Raw genomic sequence first — 15,684 nt, forward strand, 5'->3', positions numbered from 1 at the left:
TAATTTCGCCGTCAAGCAGCATCTAAGTAAATTAAGGCAGCGCATGTGTAAACACTGGCTACGGACGGAGGTAGGAAACAAAGCCTTGCCAAATCCCGACAAAGATTTAAACAAAGAAATGAGCCCCAGAAGAGACAAGAGCAAGTTGTGTTGCTTCCTTATTGGCTTCCGTCGTTTTTGTGCGCGTGCCAATGTGGCAGCGCAGCTAAGACTCTGCTCCAATATTGTCCAATAGATGCTGGATAAATAATTAAAAGCACATCAGGAAGGAGTCGCTGCGGCCCTGGGAGATGGGACCCGAGCGGAAACATGCAATCTGTACAAGATTTCCTGCCCCTGCTCCCAACGCACTTCTATATCCCTCATGGCGCTATCTGCTTTTATCATTTAGCGTAGCCTCATGCCCTCGTTAAATTACAAATGAAGTCACAGGAAATGTCATGATCATCCAAAGATTCTATGCTAGTATGTTGGAACTCTGCACCAGCAAATAGACTGTAATCCCTTTAGGAAATGTGAGTTTCTAATTTTTGGATTAGCGCTCACTTCAAGTTTTTGTTTAGCCATTGTGCTGTAGTACGTACTAGGTAACACTTTAAATTACAGCCCGCAAGTTCCATGTGGAATTACAGTAGGGGTTATAGTAATTACACATGTAAGTACTGGTAATTACACATTAAAGTGCAAGGTTTAATAACTGTGTTCAAAGAGTAATAAAGCTGTGCAGCATGTAGGTGTATGTGTAGCAAAGGTGTAATAAAGAGGTACATAGTGTTGCACAGTTACAGGGTTTCTGCGGGGCATTAAAAACATTAAAAGTCATTAAATGGTGCCAGAATCAAGGCGTTAAATGTCATCAAGCATTAATTGGATTCAAATTGGCATTAAATCTAAATTTCTCTGAAAATGATGATTTTGCTCAACAACTCTTACCATTTAAGTTTGTCAAAAATACAAAAACTATGGACTCAAACATATTCAGCTACAGTAAAAAGAAAAGAACTCCAGGGTACTCCGATAGTGATTAGAAGATTAGAAACCCTTTGTTGCTGCATGGCTTATTGGAATAAACCGCAACAATGCGTTTCAGCACACACTGGCCTTCATCAGAGAACATAGATACAAGTGTGAAGAGTGGGTTATAAAGGGCTCTGACAATGACCTCACTCATTACAAAAACAATAACTACCATCGCACATAAACAACAAATACATGGAGATAAGTACATACCTGACAAATATATTTTGCAGGTAAGAAAGAGGATATGTGTAAAGCAGTTGTCACCATCGAGTGAGCAGATATTACACCTAAATATACAACTGGATTACATTGATCACCAGCACAACTTTTTGCTAAAATGTTTCATTTCTTTAGTCGGTAGTGAACAAGTGCGTCACAATGAAATAACTTCAGAGAAAAGGTGAGAAATCAATGTCATCATTTAAACCTGGCCAACATGTAGCCTTGAGAGCAACAATCCAAAATGTTTCTCATTGTAAGAGACGCTTCAATCTGTCACCACCTCTTGAAATAGATATTCAGCTACAGTTTTGGCTGTAATCTAAAGTGTAATCTAGAAATATATAGATTTTGATCTTATGATGAGCTGGTACAGACATGTTTTAAAGCCACTCTTTTGGACCTAATGTATGTCAATACAGTAGGTCAGCTAAACTGTCAGACAAAACTATACATTTTACTGCAAAAATATACTGCTCTACTTTTCTCTACTGTACCTATCTATTAAAAATAAATCATACATGATACATAGTTTTAGATTTAGATTATAGATTTTAGTTATCTATGATATTAAGCACAAATATAAAAGCATATAGCCTGACATCATATTCCTAATTAGTTTTTTGGACCCACTGTATAAGAAAGTGTGGGTGTACTCTTGCAGTAAAAAGATTTCTCTCCCTGTTGGCTTTTTCATCGCGGCAATAGCATCGTGTTCAAAATGCAGACAGCCCACGATATTTTAAAGCCCTCGCTGAATTAAAAACTGGTCCCAAATCACACAGTAAGTCCCTGAAAGCCCTTCTGCAAGTGTCAGTCATACTTGAGTAATCCATGTTAATTTGGGCCGTCCCACCCACTCTCCCCCTGCCTAATAAGTGGTCTCCTCTCCCCTATGGCATGTAGATTTATCCAAGTAGGATGGTGCCGCGCCTGTCACAGCACATATCAGATCAGGATGTTGCTTATAAATACGCCAAAAACACGCATCTTTTTATTCCCCTTGTCCCAAGCGTGGCCATTGATGTGAGAATTGTTTGTTTTTGCGTTTTCTCTTTATGTGACAGTAGCAAAAGTTCAAACGTGTGAAACTCGGAGATGACAAAAACAGCTTTACCAGAAATATGAGTAATAAAATGCATATCCCCAAAGCATTACAGCATGCGTCTGTTTGGCTAGCTCTCATTTAGTAGTGAATTTGAAGGTACACTCAAATGCATGTATACCTTGAGTAACTTTTGAAAGTATTGGAGTAGTTCTATGCACAGTTTTTTGAAGTATCAATGTTGTTACTTGAGTTTTGTTATTCTTTCCACCTGTAAGTACATTTACAACTTCAGCGTCATTAATATTTTGGATACTCTACCTCCCTCAGAGAGTTGTCTAATGTTATGATTAAATTAGGTTTTCAAGTATTAATAATCAAGCTGATGCTCGGTGGATTTCATATGACAAGTAAAATCATCAACTTCTTTAATTAATCAGCTTGTCTGTTGTACATTGGTGTTAGTCGTTCCCCATTGTTCCCGTTGGACCATGTTCATTTTACTGCAGAACCAGGCTATTGTAGTGTTAAGCACCGCTCCAACAATTTGACCCACATGTTTACGCTGCTGTAAGAGTCATGCTAGCGGAGTAAACTCCCTGGTCGCTGTGTAGTCAAGGCCTTTTAGGAGAATCTGTTTTTTTGTTTTAGGTATAGATGTAAGATAGAAGGGATAACCGGTGTTCCATCCAGCCCCATTCATAGCAATGATCCCGAGTAATTTACATGGCTGCTCAATCTCCTCCTACGACGCCTGTTCCTTTAAAGGGCAAAAAGGGCCTCACAGGGCGGGCAGACCGGCTACGAGCCTCCACAGAGCTCCAGAGCCTGTCAATCATGGATTTAGGTTTCCACTTTTTATTCATAATATGCACAAACCAGTGTGGTTAAAAATATGATACACAGCCCAGTGTTGTCATATGTGGTCTTTGCAATTTTAGAAAAAGAAAAACTCTTTGGAGTTGCCCCTGGCCACCAGGGGGTGTTATTACAGCGATGTCAACTCCCTGCCATGAGGACCAAAGAGAAGGGCTTTCCTCTCCCATTGGTTTAAGGAAATCAAGGTTCCGTTTATGATGTAAATATCGAACACATCCAGGAGCATTCATGTTTGAGTGGGGACTGAAATAAGAACACATGAAACACACGTCTGGGTTTGCAGGTTTTACATAATAAGACCTTATGCAGTGGACGTTATGTCTAAATTAGTGCAGCCTTTATGATTTCCTAATTGCGTAAAGCGAAAAAATGTCTATCTCTATTCTGACTACCCTTACAGCCTTAAGGTTTTGCCTGATCACGGTTTAGTCACCCCAGTTTGCCCTTCACTCCTCTGTGTGTTATTCTCAGCATTAAGAGAGAGCTCAAACCTTTCACCCTGACTTCACCTGGGTCCCGGGACACACAGGATGTTATTACTGGCATCCCCGTTAAATCAGACAGCTTCCTGCAAAAGGATCAATTTCCCCTGATGCACTTTCTCATTATAACCTTATCTCGCCCACAGACAATAATCTGGATTTGTCACGCTTTGTTTGTTTTGCCGCCGAACTGTATCAATCACACGCCGTCGGTTAGCTGCGGCTTTGAGTGGATCTGTCACCGAAAAATAAAGTATTCACCTGCTGCGGTCGCCTCTTCGCCTGCAAAATACCTCGTCTTTGATTGGCTTCAAAGTTTGTTTAGGCAGAGGAGAGAGGCAGCGTAGCGCGGCGCCTCCAGAAGGAGAGAGGAACGATTGACTTTACTCTCCGCTCAAGCAGATCTAATGTGGAGAAGTGACACAACCAAAGTGGGAAAGATATACCAGCAGCCACCAGGGTTACACTATAAAAGCAAATAGCGGATCTATCTTACTTAAAGTATAATTCATCTTTAACTAGTTAATGTGAGTAAAGGCTGATTTAAAATTCAAACTGAAAACTTAAGTTGTAAGAACAACTGCTCTGTTTTATAAGCTTATTCCCCCAGGAAGAATAGCAACAGCTTGAATGCACCTATTGGGATCCAAACATAATCAACAATAGTAGCCGGATGACTTAAGCAGCTACCTAAAATAGTTTTGCATGACTTTGTCCATCCTAGAAGACCAAAAAGCTAAATCTAGCTGTCAGGATTTGCACTTACTTACAGTTTAATCTTAAATACAGAAGATGTGTTATTTAGTAAAACATACTAGTATTGTGCCTGTGATAGGAAGTTGCTTTAAAGGTCCTATACCCTGCGGAGAAAACTAACTTACCCACTGAGTGTCTGAACAGATGTCATGTTTGCACTGAAAGTTGTGAAGGAATTCTTTCTAACCTACTCTAGATACCTGTTCTTTTTTCTTACCTGACGATAATGTCACGGAGAAAAGCGCTTTTGGCTGCGAGAGGTACAGGACTTTAATCAACCTTCCTAAAGAAGAGGCCACTCGCCAGAAGTTGGAATTTCATTCCGGGATTCGACGATTATCAGCCAAAATAGTGTTTTTCTGTGACTGTCTCTTGATGGATGTTTGGTGAACATTCGCCAGAATCAAAGTAGATTAACTTTTAAAACCAACGCGAGTCCCATTACGTAAAAACCCAATGGAGCAGCCGGGAGTGGTGTGTCTATCAAAACGCGTGTTAGCTTGTGTGTTAGCCATTATGAAGCTGTGTTGCAGATGTCAACGCCTTATAACTGCATTAACTTTACTTATTGCTGTGATATTTATTATACTGCTAATTTTGTATGGGCGGATTAGCTCGGAGAGAGGGGGCGGAGTTAACTGAATCAAAGCGTTGTGTCTTGTCTGTTTGCAAAATACCCCCAGAAAATACTAATATCACAAAAAATAGTACTCCATAGTGGTAGAGGTACAATATATCATATAAATGCCCATACTTTACTTTGGGGTGGCAAAAATAGCATGATATAGATCTTTTAAGATATATTTGTACGAGATTAAAGGCATTTGAGATCATAGTTTTTACAAGGTTTGAGCAACATCACCTTGTGGGGGTTTTATAGCGTGTAATTGAGACAAATCTGGTAGGTATTGAAAGAAGGAGTTGAGAAGGCGAAAACAGCGGCGGGAATAAGCGGTCCCAGATGGAAAAGGCCAAAAAGTGAAGTGTTTGTGGAAGGTTACGTCTGAGTAAAGTTGAGCTTGTTGTGTCTGATGTGAAGGAGATGAAAGGATGACTTTGTGTGACCGTTTTCTGAGTTTGACCGAAGCGAAGAGAGCCCAGCTGTCCACCTCGCTGATCCCTGCCTCTCCCTCTGTCTGTCTGCGCCTCTCACTGTGCACCCAGGGCCTGGACTAAGTGTTGTTCTTGCTCGGCTGCTGCAGATAGATGGGATATAAACAGTACATGAACATACTTTTTACTATTAAGGAAAAACAGGCAGTAATATGTACTGTCTAATTCCAGTAGGCCTGGCAGTTCTACTAACATTTATAGCAATGGTTAGTAATGATAGCTGTGAAAAAATGCTTCATAAAATGGTCGGTAGAGACTTTGTTGAAGTCTTTTTCTTAAGTGGTTCTTTTCATTTACTGTTTGGAGGTGGAAAAAAATCATCTGTGGTAAAAAATCTAAATGAAAATCTGATGTTGTGAAGTGTTGTTTGTGTAGCGTCTTTCAGATGGTTGATGAAATGGCTTAACTAATGCAAAAGTATGCTAAATTATGTGCAGCCAGAACACATTTTTTGCTCAGAATTTCAAAAACAGCAGGTTAGATGTTAATTTGGAGAGGCGATGTTTTGCAGTTTACCTCAAAATATGATATTGTCGAATTTGGTGCAGCAACCCACATGACAGGAGAATGTCTACGCTTGTCTTTTATTAACATAACATACATTGTGCAATTGCTTTGTCTTTTGTTTTATCTTTGGAGCAACAATCATCTATTTCCCCAAATATTGGTTGTCACTATGCAGACTGCCGTCCCAAAAAGAGGTTACATCTAAATTCACCAACATAGTAACATTGAAAAATCTTTCAGCACCATTTCTGAGAGTCTGGAGTCTGTTTCCTCTCGCTTTTCTCCCATCAGTCAATTTAATCTAATGCAGGACCTGAGGCACTTCTTTTCCAAAAACTAATATTCACGCCCCGTGCAGATACAGTAGGTCACAGAGCTCAGAGCCGAGTGTAGCACCCCCCACCCCGTCCTCCACAATGAAGATGAAGTTTATACCGAGCAGGATAATCATGCTCTAGGTCTCTGTGGTATAGTAGCAATTCGCCTCTTCCTCCATCCCGCTCCCTCACACTTTTCATTTCATTATTACATCAGGTTTTTAAATCAGTTTCTTATTATTATTGCACAAAAGAGTGTGTACGATGTATAATAAGAATGTAATGATTAGATTTGACGATAAGAAGCTGATGGCACCAGCTCATCTCAAAGCACTTGGAATGCAGTAGTGTTACTAGCTGTAGTAGTAGACAATCAGAGATGTTTGAAGTGCATTTTTGTATTCACTCCATACTTGACGGTAAGATGCTGTTGTGGCCGCAAAACCGAGGCTGCACATCTACGTCATTGACACCTTTGACCTCCACCAACCATTCACTCACACACTGCATTCACTCGGTTGGTGACATATCTTGCCCAAGGACACTTGCAGACCAGCACCTGTAAGATTCAAACTGCCAAACTTCGTGTAATATAACAAGTTCCATCATCTGAACCACTGTTATAGTTTGTCATTTCAGTCGTATAACTAGCTGCATAAAAAGGAAGACAAAAGGGCTACTTTAACATGCCACCGTTTTTACATACTGAGATATGTTCTTACCTGAGCTTAGACGAGTTGATGTGTACCTGTGCCCTCAGTCACGCACAACGACCAAAGATGTTGCTAGCATTAGGCCTCTCCCAGCATATTCCTATAGCTCCAAACGGGGGAGAAGTTGGAGGCGACCACACTGTTCCACGGGCACGTTCAAAGACCAGACAGGTAAGTATGAACTCGTCTAAGCTCAGGTAAGAACATATCACAGTGTGGAAGAACTGTGTGCCCTCAGTCACGCAAAAAGACCAAAGATGTTGTTAGCATTTGGCCTCTCCCAGTATATTCCTATAGCTCCAAACAGGGTGAAGTTAGAAGCGAACAAGCTCTTCCACGGGCACACGCAGAGACCAGACAGGTACGCATCAACCCGTCTAAGCTCAGGTAAGAACATATCTCAGTATGGAAAAATGGCGGCCTGTTCCTTTAAAGAGGGGGTATTATGCTTTTTTCAGCCACATAGCACCAGTCTATGGCACACTACAATGATGACGAAACCTTCTGTTGGTCTGTAAATGCAGTAAATTAGAATAACTGCCTTGTATAAAATTGCTCTTTCAAAATGGCGGTAGCGAAAGACTTGAAATAGGCCCCTGTCTCTTTAAGAACCTCTGACCCTTTCCGACACGCCCCCTCCACACGCTGTCTGTGGCATCACAACACTGCGCTCGTTGTCTCAACTGTATTGAAACTACGATCGGTGCATTTTAATTTTTATTGTTGGAAAGGAGCTACTGTTTATCACTTTGTGAACAATGGCCACACAGGATATTATTTGGAGACAAACCTTCCACACCGGACGCTTGGAAGGGGCTCTTGCCTGAAAAATAACTGCTGTTTGGAGGCTATCTCTTTGCATCTGCCATGCCCTATGGATCTCTAACTATACCCCCATGGACGACACCAGGATCTGCAGGAGCCCATACGATTCAAAGACGGACATTATCTGTGCAGGTGGACAGTGGTTTTTCGAGGTTACCCGTTAGCTTGTTATAATCGACTACAGCTCATTGTTGATGAAAAGTCTGTAATAAACCACAAATGTGTAAAGCCAGGCTCATTGTGTGATCATCGTAAAGGCTGCTTCGAGTAGTTGCCTGCTTTATTGACGTTATTTGTGCATAATATGCTGCCTGTTTTCAATGAATGTTGTGAAGGTGAAGGTTGTTAGCTTGTCGTGGCTAATAGTGCCTTAGCTCCGGGAGAAAACCACTCGGCTACGACTCACTGTAGATGAAATGTGAGCAATAAACTACACAATCAACAAGCCAGGCTCCGTGTGTGATCATCATAAAGGCTGCTTCAAGCAGTTGCCTGTTTTAGTGACGTTTTCAATGCATAATATGCTGCTTGTATTCAGTGAATTTTCCCGTTAGCTTGTCGCGGCTAGCTTGTTAGCTCCGGGAGAAAGCCACTCGGCTATGACCCATTGTAGATGAAATGTGAGCAATAAACTTCCAAATCAACAAGCCTGGCTCCGTGTGTGATCATTGTTAAACGGTTCTTTATGTGTGTGGTGGTTTTATTGACTTTATGTGTGCATATTTCTCGTTTTCACGTGATGACTCGAGGTTTAGCTTAGCATTAGCTTTCTCCGGAGGCTCTGTGCATCATCAAGGCCCAGCGCAGAACCAGACACTGAAATAAGTGTTCTTGTCACCGGTTTTAATCCTGGGTGTTTAGGTAACAGAAACACTGATGTGTGTCTTTGTAAAAGTCTGCTGTGGCTCCGGTTCACCACACATGAAGCTAATCCTCCATGATGACTCTGTTTACATCTTAGGGCTAGACACTGCGGGGAGGGGGTTCTGCTGAGGAGCAGTGGTTGGTTACTCGGCTGGTGACGAAAGGTTGGAGGCGTATCCTGGAGGTCGAGGGCGTTTCCTGAAGGACTCAGGCGTTTTATCCCTAAAATGGCCGCCATCGGAGTTTTTACAGATTACTCGAAAATACGTGAATGTGCTAAGGCAACACTTCAGGCATGTTTTTAATGAGGGAATGACTTAATAACATGATGTAAAGCTTGAAAAAGTCGATTTTGCATAATAGGCCCCCTTTAAGGTACTTTATTTCTCATTATGCAACAACTGCACAGCGACATTTTTCCTCTTCCTTTTTGCCCATCTGTTGACTCCGCTGGGGCGACCCGGAAGGAGCAGTGGGCGATGTGGAACCAGGCTGATGGTCAGTATCACCTGGCTGGAGGATTCACCTTCTGTACATGTTTTGAGTGGGACTCGAATCTGGGACCTTCTAGCCGTGAAGTACAAATGCTGCCGTGGTCTCGCCCCTAACAATCTAAACTATAAAATATGATGCAATATCTAAATATGTGCATAGTGTGTCCCATTTTTCGTTTCGTTCCCCTGGGGGTGTATCAAACCATGTCATCAAACCAGGCCAGCTCGGACCTGCTGACTGATGGTGTCCTTCCGTTTGCCTGCGTCAGGGAAGTGCGAGGGGAAAGCAAAAACGCAGCAGGCATCAGTTAGAGAGACCGCCCCGTCACTGTCACTATCCCGGGACGCAGCGGGCACTGAGATAAATCTGAAGCCATGTCTCCACCGAAATAGAGCTCTGAACTGGACCCTGCTGAGAGGGACAGGCAGAGGTCAGAGTGGTCAGCAAAGTTATTTCTGTGGAGCACCAGCAGCGGACGCCCCATCCATCCACTTATCCGGCAGCGGGATGGGGGATATGATGGCTAAAAATATGTGGCACCACTGGACTATTAGGATCTGGGCACTTTTCAGCAAGTGTGGCAAACTTTGCAAAATACATCCTGTGATAAAAGTTAAATTCAACCATCAAATATTAAAGTTGACTTTAAGTGGATGCTTTAGCAGTAGAAGAAGAAACACCTAATTGATCAGGACTACTACAAACTGTGTGAATGATAATTGAAATACTACTCCTAAGACCCAAAGATGCTTTCAGTTTACCTGCAGTTTCATCACTGTTCAATAGACCATAGTTTAAAGTGTTCCCTTACATTTTCTATAACATTTTTTCCCTCTAAAGGCAGGTGAAAGAAACAAAGCACCATTTTTTTGAGCCAAGCCTATACAGTCTTGGAAGGCTCTCCCGGTGTACAGCGGTGAGACATAAGGAGCGAGATTTGAGTCTATCTTTAGGCACTTCTTACAGTACTTTGGCTGGCGGGTGTTTTTTGCGCTCCCACAGTGCCGCGTGTTGTTGGAGTGGCAGTTGTTGGGACTCAGTGGGCCTTTAGTGTCTGTGTTTTCTGCCTATTACCTGCGCCCGGTGGGGGACAGGCAGCGGCTCTGCGCTGTGGCGAAGCGCGGCGGGGGTGGTCCCCAGACACCTCCAAATCATACTTTCCACCTGACGCCCCAAACGCAGGGAACAGACAGTGGGCAATTACGACTCTCCGGTCTCTATAAATATACTGTGTACAGCCACTGGGGCTAGCTAAGAGGCACTGCACCACGTTTGGAAGGCTGTCCGAGGGCTAAGCTGGAGGTAAGGAAAGCATCGCTCTCCTAACGGACTAGTGAGGGAAATAGGAAGATTTTTTTAAGGAAACGGTACAACACATTATCAGGTTAAAATAAATGCCATAATGAATACTATCAAAAGAAAGAAAATGACCATGGACTCGCATTAGTATCAACAGCGCTGTCTGGTAAGCTCATCAGCGTTAAATGCATTTTCCACTCGGCTCATTGATTGTCTGGTCGTTGATCTAAGGCTTTCATGACGATTCAGTGATGTGTTTTCTGTCCTTACAAAGGTGGCTTCTTTCACGCCTCTCTCAAACATCAACCCAATCAATGAAGCTTCCATGGAAACGTGACCCTTGGCTAAATAACTTTGACAATGCATTCTCATAAACGGTTAGGGTTAGGGTTAGGAGCACATTTGATAGTGCTGGCTGGACACTTCACCCAATGCCGGCGTGAAAGCAGTGTGTGAGTGAGTGCAAAGCCGCTGCAAGCCCTTGTGGTGCTTGAAGCAGAAATGTTTAATGGCACCCTTCGGCGACATGGTGCCCAACGAGCAGCGCGTTTTCAGCGTATAGAGAATGGGTGGTTGGTGGTGGCGCTTTGAAAACCTTGTGAACACAGGCTTGTAAATCTTCAATGAAGTTTCTTGAGTCATCTTCTGTGTAGTTGAAGTCTCGAACGCTCAAGACTTCAACGTTTCGCCTCTCATCCAAAAATGAGAGGCGAAACGCTCAAGACTTCAACTACAGAGTACAGAAGATGGCTCAAGAAGCTTCATTGAAGATGGACAGCTCCTGTACGACTGAGAGCCTACACAGACAACAGCGCAACACAAGTGTAAGCCATTATTGCTGCCATCATACCAACATTCTGGTTTGGACATCATCACATTTCCGTTTAAGAAATCACTGTGTTGCTTCTGCTTTTCATGTTTTGGCAGCAGCAGAAAGTGCATGTGTCTATACAGTAAATCACTTCGATGAAAGAAGTCCAAAACGGAGCTGCTGCCAGTCAGCGCAGAGGAGAGACAGACATTCGGAGACATGAGGTAATCCAGCCAGGTGTGTTTCCAAAGGCCTCCAACTCACGCCATAAATAAACTCTACTCACTAAGAGCACACTGACAAGCTTTCAGACCAGGGCTTTCATACATTTGTGGATTATTTTGAATATGTATGTATGGAGTCTTCCAGTGTGGTGTTAGATCTTGTGAGGCGTAGGTATGTGTCGCTGTTGTCTAGTTCTCCTGACATGTTCCCCCTTATAGAAAAGCATTAACAACTACTCTTCAATGACAAAATACAGTGTTGCTCAAACTCCATATGCAACACTTGGCAGCGTCAGTGTATCTTTAAAACATCCCTGCTTATGAGTGTATAAAATAGTCAGTAATCATTTAAGAATATATGCAAAAGGCGCTGTTCCTTAGGTGGGACAAGAGGTTTCACTGTGCTTTGTTCGGGTTCGTTCCAGGGAGTGATTCATCAAAGAAATGTTATTATTGCACAAAAGGCAGCGCAGCCTAAAGGCAGAATAAACCCTGATGAATTATTGTTTCAGATGTTTCTTGTTAATCTTACCTACATTACCGAGCTGTATACTGTATAATAGTGTGACATCCTGTGTGGCCTTTTCAGCTATAGCTCTCCTTAAGGTTGTGTCTTAATGACCTCTATGCGAATTATTTTTGCACCAAGGATAAAATATGACCCCAAGAAAAGTAATCAAAACTAAAGAACATTGGTATTAAGTTTTTTTTCCCCCTACACATTGGATTTGTGAATAATACAATTTTTAACCTAGTTAGTTCAAATGCTATGCACCCAAAGAGGAAAATCTGTCTCTCTAAATCACATATTTGTATGCATTTTCTCGTTGTACTCTGTTCAAAATGTTAGACTTGGTCCGGTAAGAGGCATGTGCAGTTTTCAATACTATACCAGTCTACAATATATCAATGATTAATTTGTTATGGCACCAATGGGTTTTCATGTACTCATCCTTTTACGCAAAGACATAGATTTATGAATTGCCTTGAGCCCAGGTCATATCTCACTCTTAGCCTCGGCCCTAATCTCGCCGGCGATGCATCCAATCCGATCAATTGCTCTGGATGTCTTATTTGGAGAGTGAGCGGCGGAGGCTAAGCATAGCGGCGAGCGGGGGGAGGGGAGGATGAAGGGGTGTATCCAATTTCAAAGCAAAATGGCCTCGCCGACGGCGGATTATGCTGCAGATTTGGGGAGTGCAGTTGTTATTGATTGGCCATGCCCCGGGTGATCTGGAGGTTGTACAGTCGGTGTGTAAGCGTTTAAAAAAAGCGATAGCGTTCAATGATCCGAGTCCGCAGTCACTGACCCTATGTATGGACGTCTGTTTATGGAGGTGTCATTGGATTTTTCTCACATGAGTGAATACGGCATAAAAACAAGGCTGATTACACCCTTGTTAAGTCGGAACTGGCAGCACATCTCAAACAAGTCCAGCTAGGAAAATAAACAGTCTATCTATAAAAACAAAACAAAAAGTAATGTACCTTAAGCAGCTATAGACCTTGACATTTTGCATCCCATTGCTTTAACCTTTTTCCACATAATTTTGTTAATACAGCACATTTTTGAGTGACCTTTTCCCATAAGGGTGGAGGTATAGGCATGTCATTTTTTTTAGTTTTATATCATAACTGTGCAAAGCCTGTGTGATGATTTTTCATTTTGTTCTGGTATGGATCAGAGGGCTTCCGTAGACACCGCTGACTTGGGGCTCGTCCAAGCGTGCTTTGTCCCCTGCGCTGTTGCTGTACACAAATGTAGCACTAAGTCAAAGTTTCTGTCAGGCGCTGTGAGCTTTAGCGTAAATGCTTGTTGCAAGGTCAAAAAGTTAGGCTCCAAAAATCTCTGATATTCTTTACATTCTTACCACATATAGCCAAGAATAGAAAGAAAATATGTTCACTTTCCATTGCCTCATGATTCAAATTCACTACTAATGACCATCGTCCTATATATAGACTTTTTGGCTCTCTGTGGCAGTGCTGATTTGTGTGCCCGGCCACCCAGATATTGCCATATTTTTTACCACTAAGTATACATTTGAAATTCATATGGGGTGCATTTCTGAGCCGGCAGCATTAGGCAGTGGAGATTCCATCAGCTTTAATGTGTTTTGATGTGGCGTCCCGGACCGCTCTTGGCACCCCTCTGCGCCTTCACGGTCTTCGCTGCTTCACTCGCATGAGTCACTGAATTAAAAGTTTGTTGTCCTGCCATTTAGCCATCTGTTCTGCAACTTCCTCTTCTCCACTGTTTTCTCTCCATCATGCGTGCTTTCACACCCTCTCGTCTCTGCATATGGACACTCTCTACAGGCCAACAAACACTGCGCAGTTCAAGTTTGGTGAGCATTTCAGTAGAGACCGGGGAATATTTCATTCTTGATTAATAGCTAAAGCAAATGTAGAATGTGGATTGGCGTGAATAGGGATCAGAGGAAGGTTTCATGAGGCTGTGCATGTGATAAAGCTAAAGGATTGCTTTTTTGTCTCTGCTGCTTGGCCTGTCACAATAACTACACTATTAAAATTAAAATACTTCTTGTTCAATAAATAACAGATAAACGATACATTTTTAGGCTCAATATTTATCGTCTGTACATTTATTAGCATTTTCCTCTTGTTTTTTCTTGCAAAACTTTGATTTCTAACAGAAACAAATTGAGTTACATTGTACTTCATGTTTATTGCAACTTGTGTGGTATTGTAGGATAAGATGATGTAGAACAAAGGTTCAGTGTCATTTTTATGCCTGTGAGATGACAGTATCTAGTATCGTTAGCGCCAATAATATCGTTTATCGCGATACTTTCCTGCCTCAATATATTGAACTTCAAATTTGTTATCGTGACAGGACTATCTTTTATATAACCTCTTTTCCCTCAGTTTGGCATTACCCTTATCTAAAAGCTTAAAAAAAGCATAAAAATAGCAACGAAAACGAGGATGAAAACTCAACCAAAAAGTGAAAAAAACGCAGCTAAAAAGCGTTAAAAACGTGCCGGAAAAGCAACAAAAAAAGCTATGAAAAAGTAACAAAACCGCTTCAAAAATGTGACAAAAACGCTGTGTGACAATCACTGCTGTAGGTCTTAGCTTTCAAATGAGGCATTACAAGTAAGCTTTTAGATTTGGGTAAAGCCAAACTGGAGAATTTGCTCTCGGATCAAGGATCAAACTGCAGATCTATAGATTTGTAGGAAAACACTCAACCAACTGAGCTAGTTATGAGTATTATTTGTGCCTAAACAAATTTCAAAACATTCAAACTAGCAGACTTTTTTTTTTTCTATAGTATCCATATACCAAAATTCTGTTTTCCTTTTTACGGTATGTTGTTTTCTATGAATAAGAATCAGGATGCTGTTATCGTCATTGCTCGACAATACAATGAATAATAAAAATCAGCTCTGGTTCTCGGGTCATTGCACACGTCGGAATAAAATATCCATGCATTGTTTTACAAATCATCCTCAGCAACGTACACAGAATCTTCAAATATTTTCGAATTGAATAGTGATGACGTTAAAGGCACACTGCATAACATTTTGGGCTATACTGTTGCTGTCAAAACCAAAGATGCTCCCAATGACCAGCTCGACACAGAATCTGATATTTTTGCAGTGAGTAATCGAAAAATGAATTTGGATGAGACTCTATCCAAGGGGTGTCCAAGGGTCGAGGGCCGAAATTCAGCCCCCACGGCGGGTCGCGGGCCACATATGTTGTAAAGGACTCTGGACTAATGAATAACAACATCTTACACTTATTACTTACACTGCTTTATCAGCCTGTGTCACATGTTTCTTAAAGTGCTACATTAAGTCATTATTCATTCAGTCCACATTCGACGGCAGTAAGTTACTATTGTAGCCACAGCCGCCCAGGGGCACACTGATCATTTACCACGTGGCTGTAATATGCTGTTTATATCCTGATCTCTTATTATGTCAATGCCTTTTGCTGAACACATGTGGATTTTTTTCCTTTTTCAAATGCAGTGAGCAAACTCATTATTTCTTCCATAAAATACAATAAAATTCCTTGACCTTGACACATGTGCTCATCTCCATGGAAACAAGCTGGAGACGTACCCATTCCTGGTAAATGTA

At 41.8% G+C, this 15,684-nt stretch overlaps 1 protein-coding gene across 2 annotated transcripts in view; it reads left to right on the forward strand.

Moving 5' to 3' along the window:
* Positions 1 to 15,684, forward strand: part of rbms3 (RNA binding motif, single stranded interacting protein) — a 269,538-nt gene that overhangs the window by 183,489 nt on the left and 70,365 nt on the right. The gene's annotated exons all lie outside the window — the stretch shown is intronic.

The sequence above is a fragment of the Gobius niger genome (assembly GCF_951799975.1).
Source record: "Gobius niger genome assembly, chromosome: 14".
NCBI classification, from domain to species: Eukaryota; Metazoa; Chordata; class Actinopteri; order Gobiiformes; family Gobiidae; genus Gobius; species Gobius niger.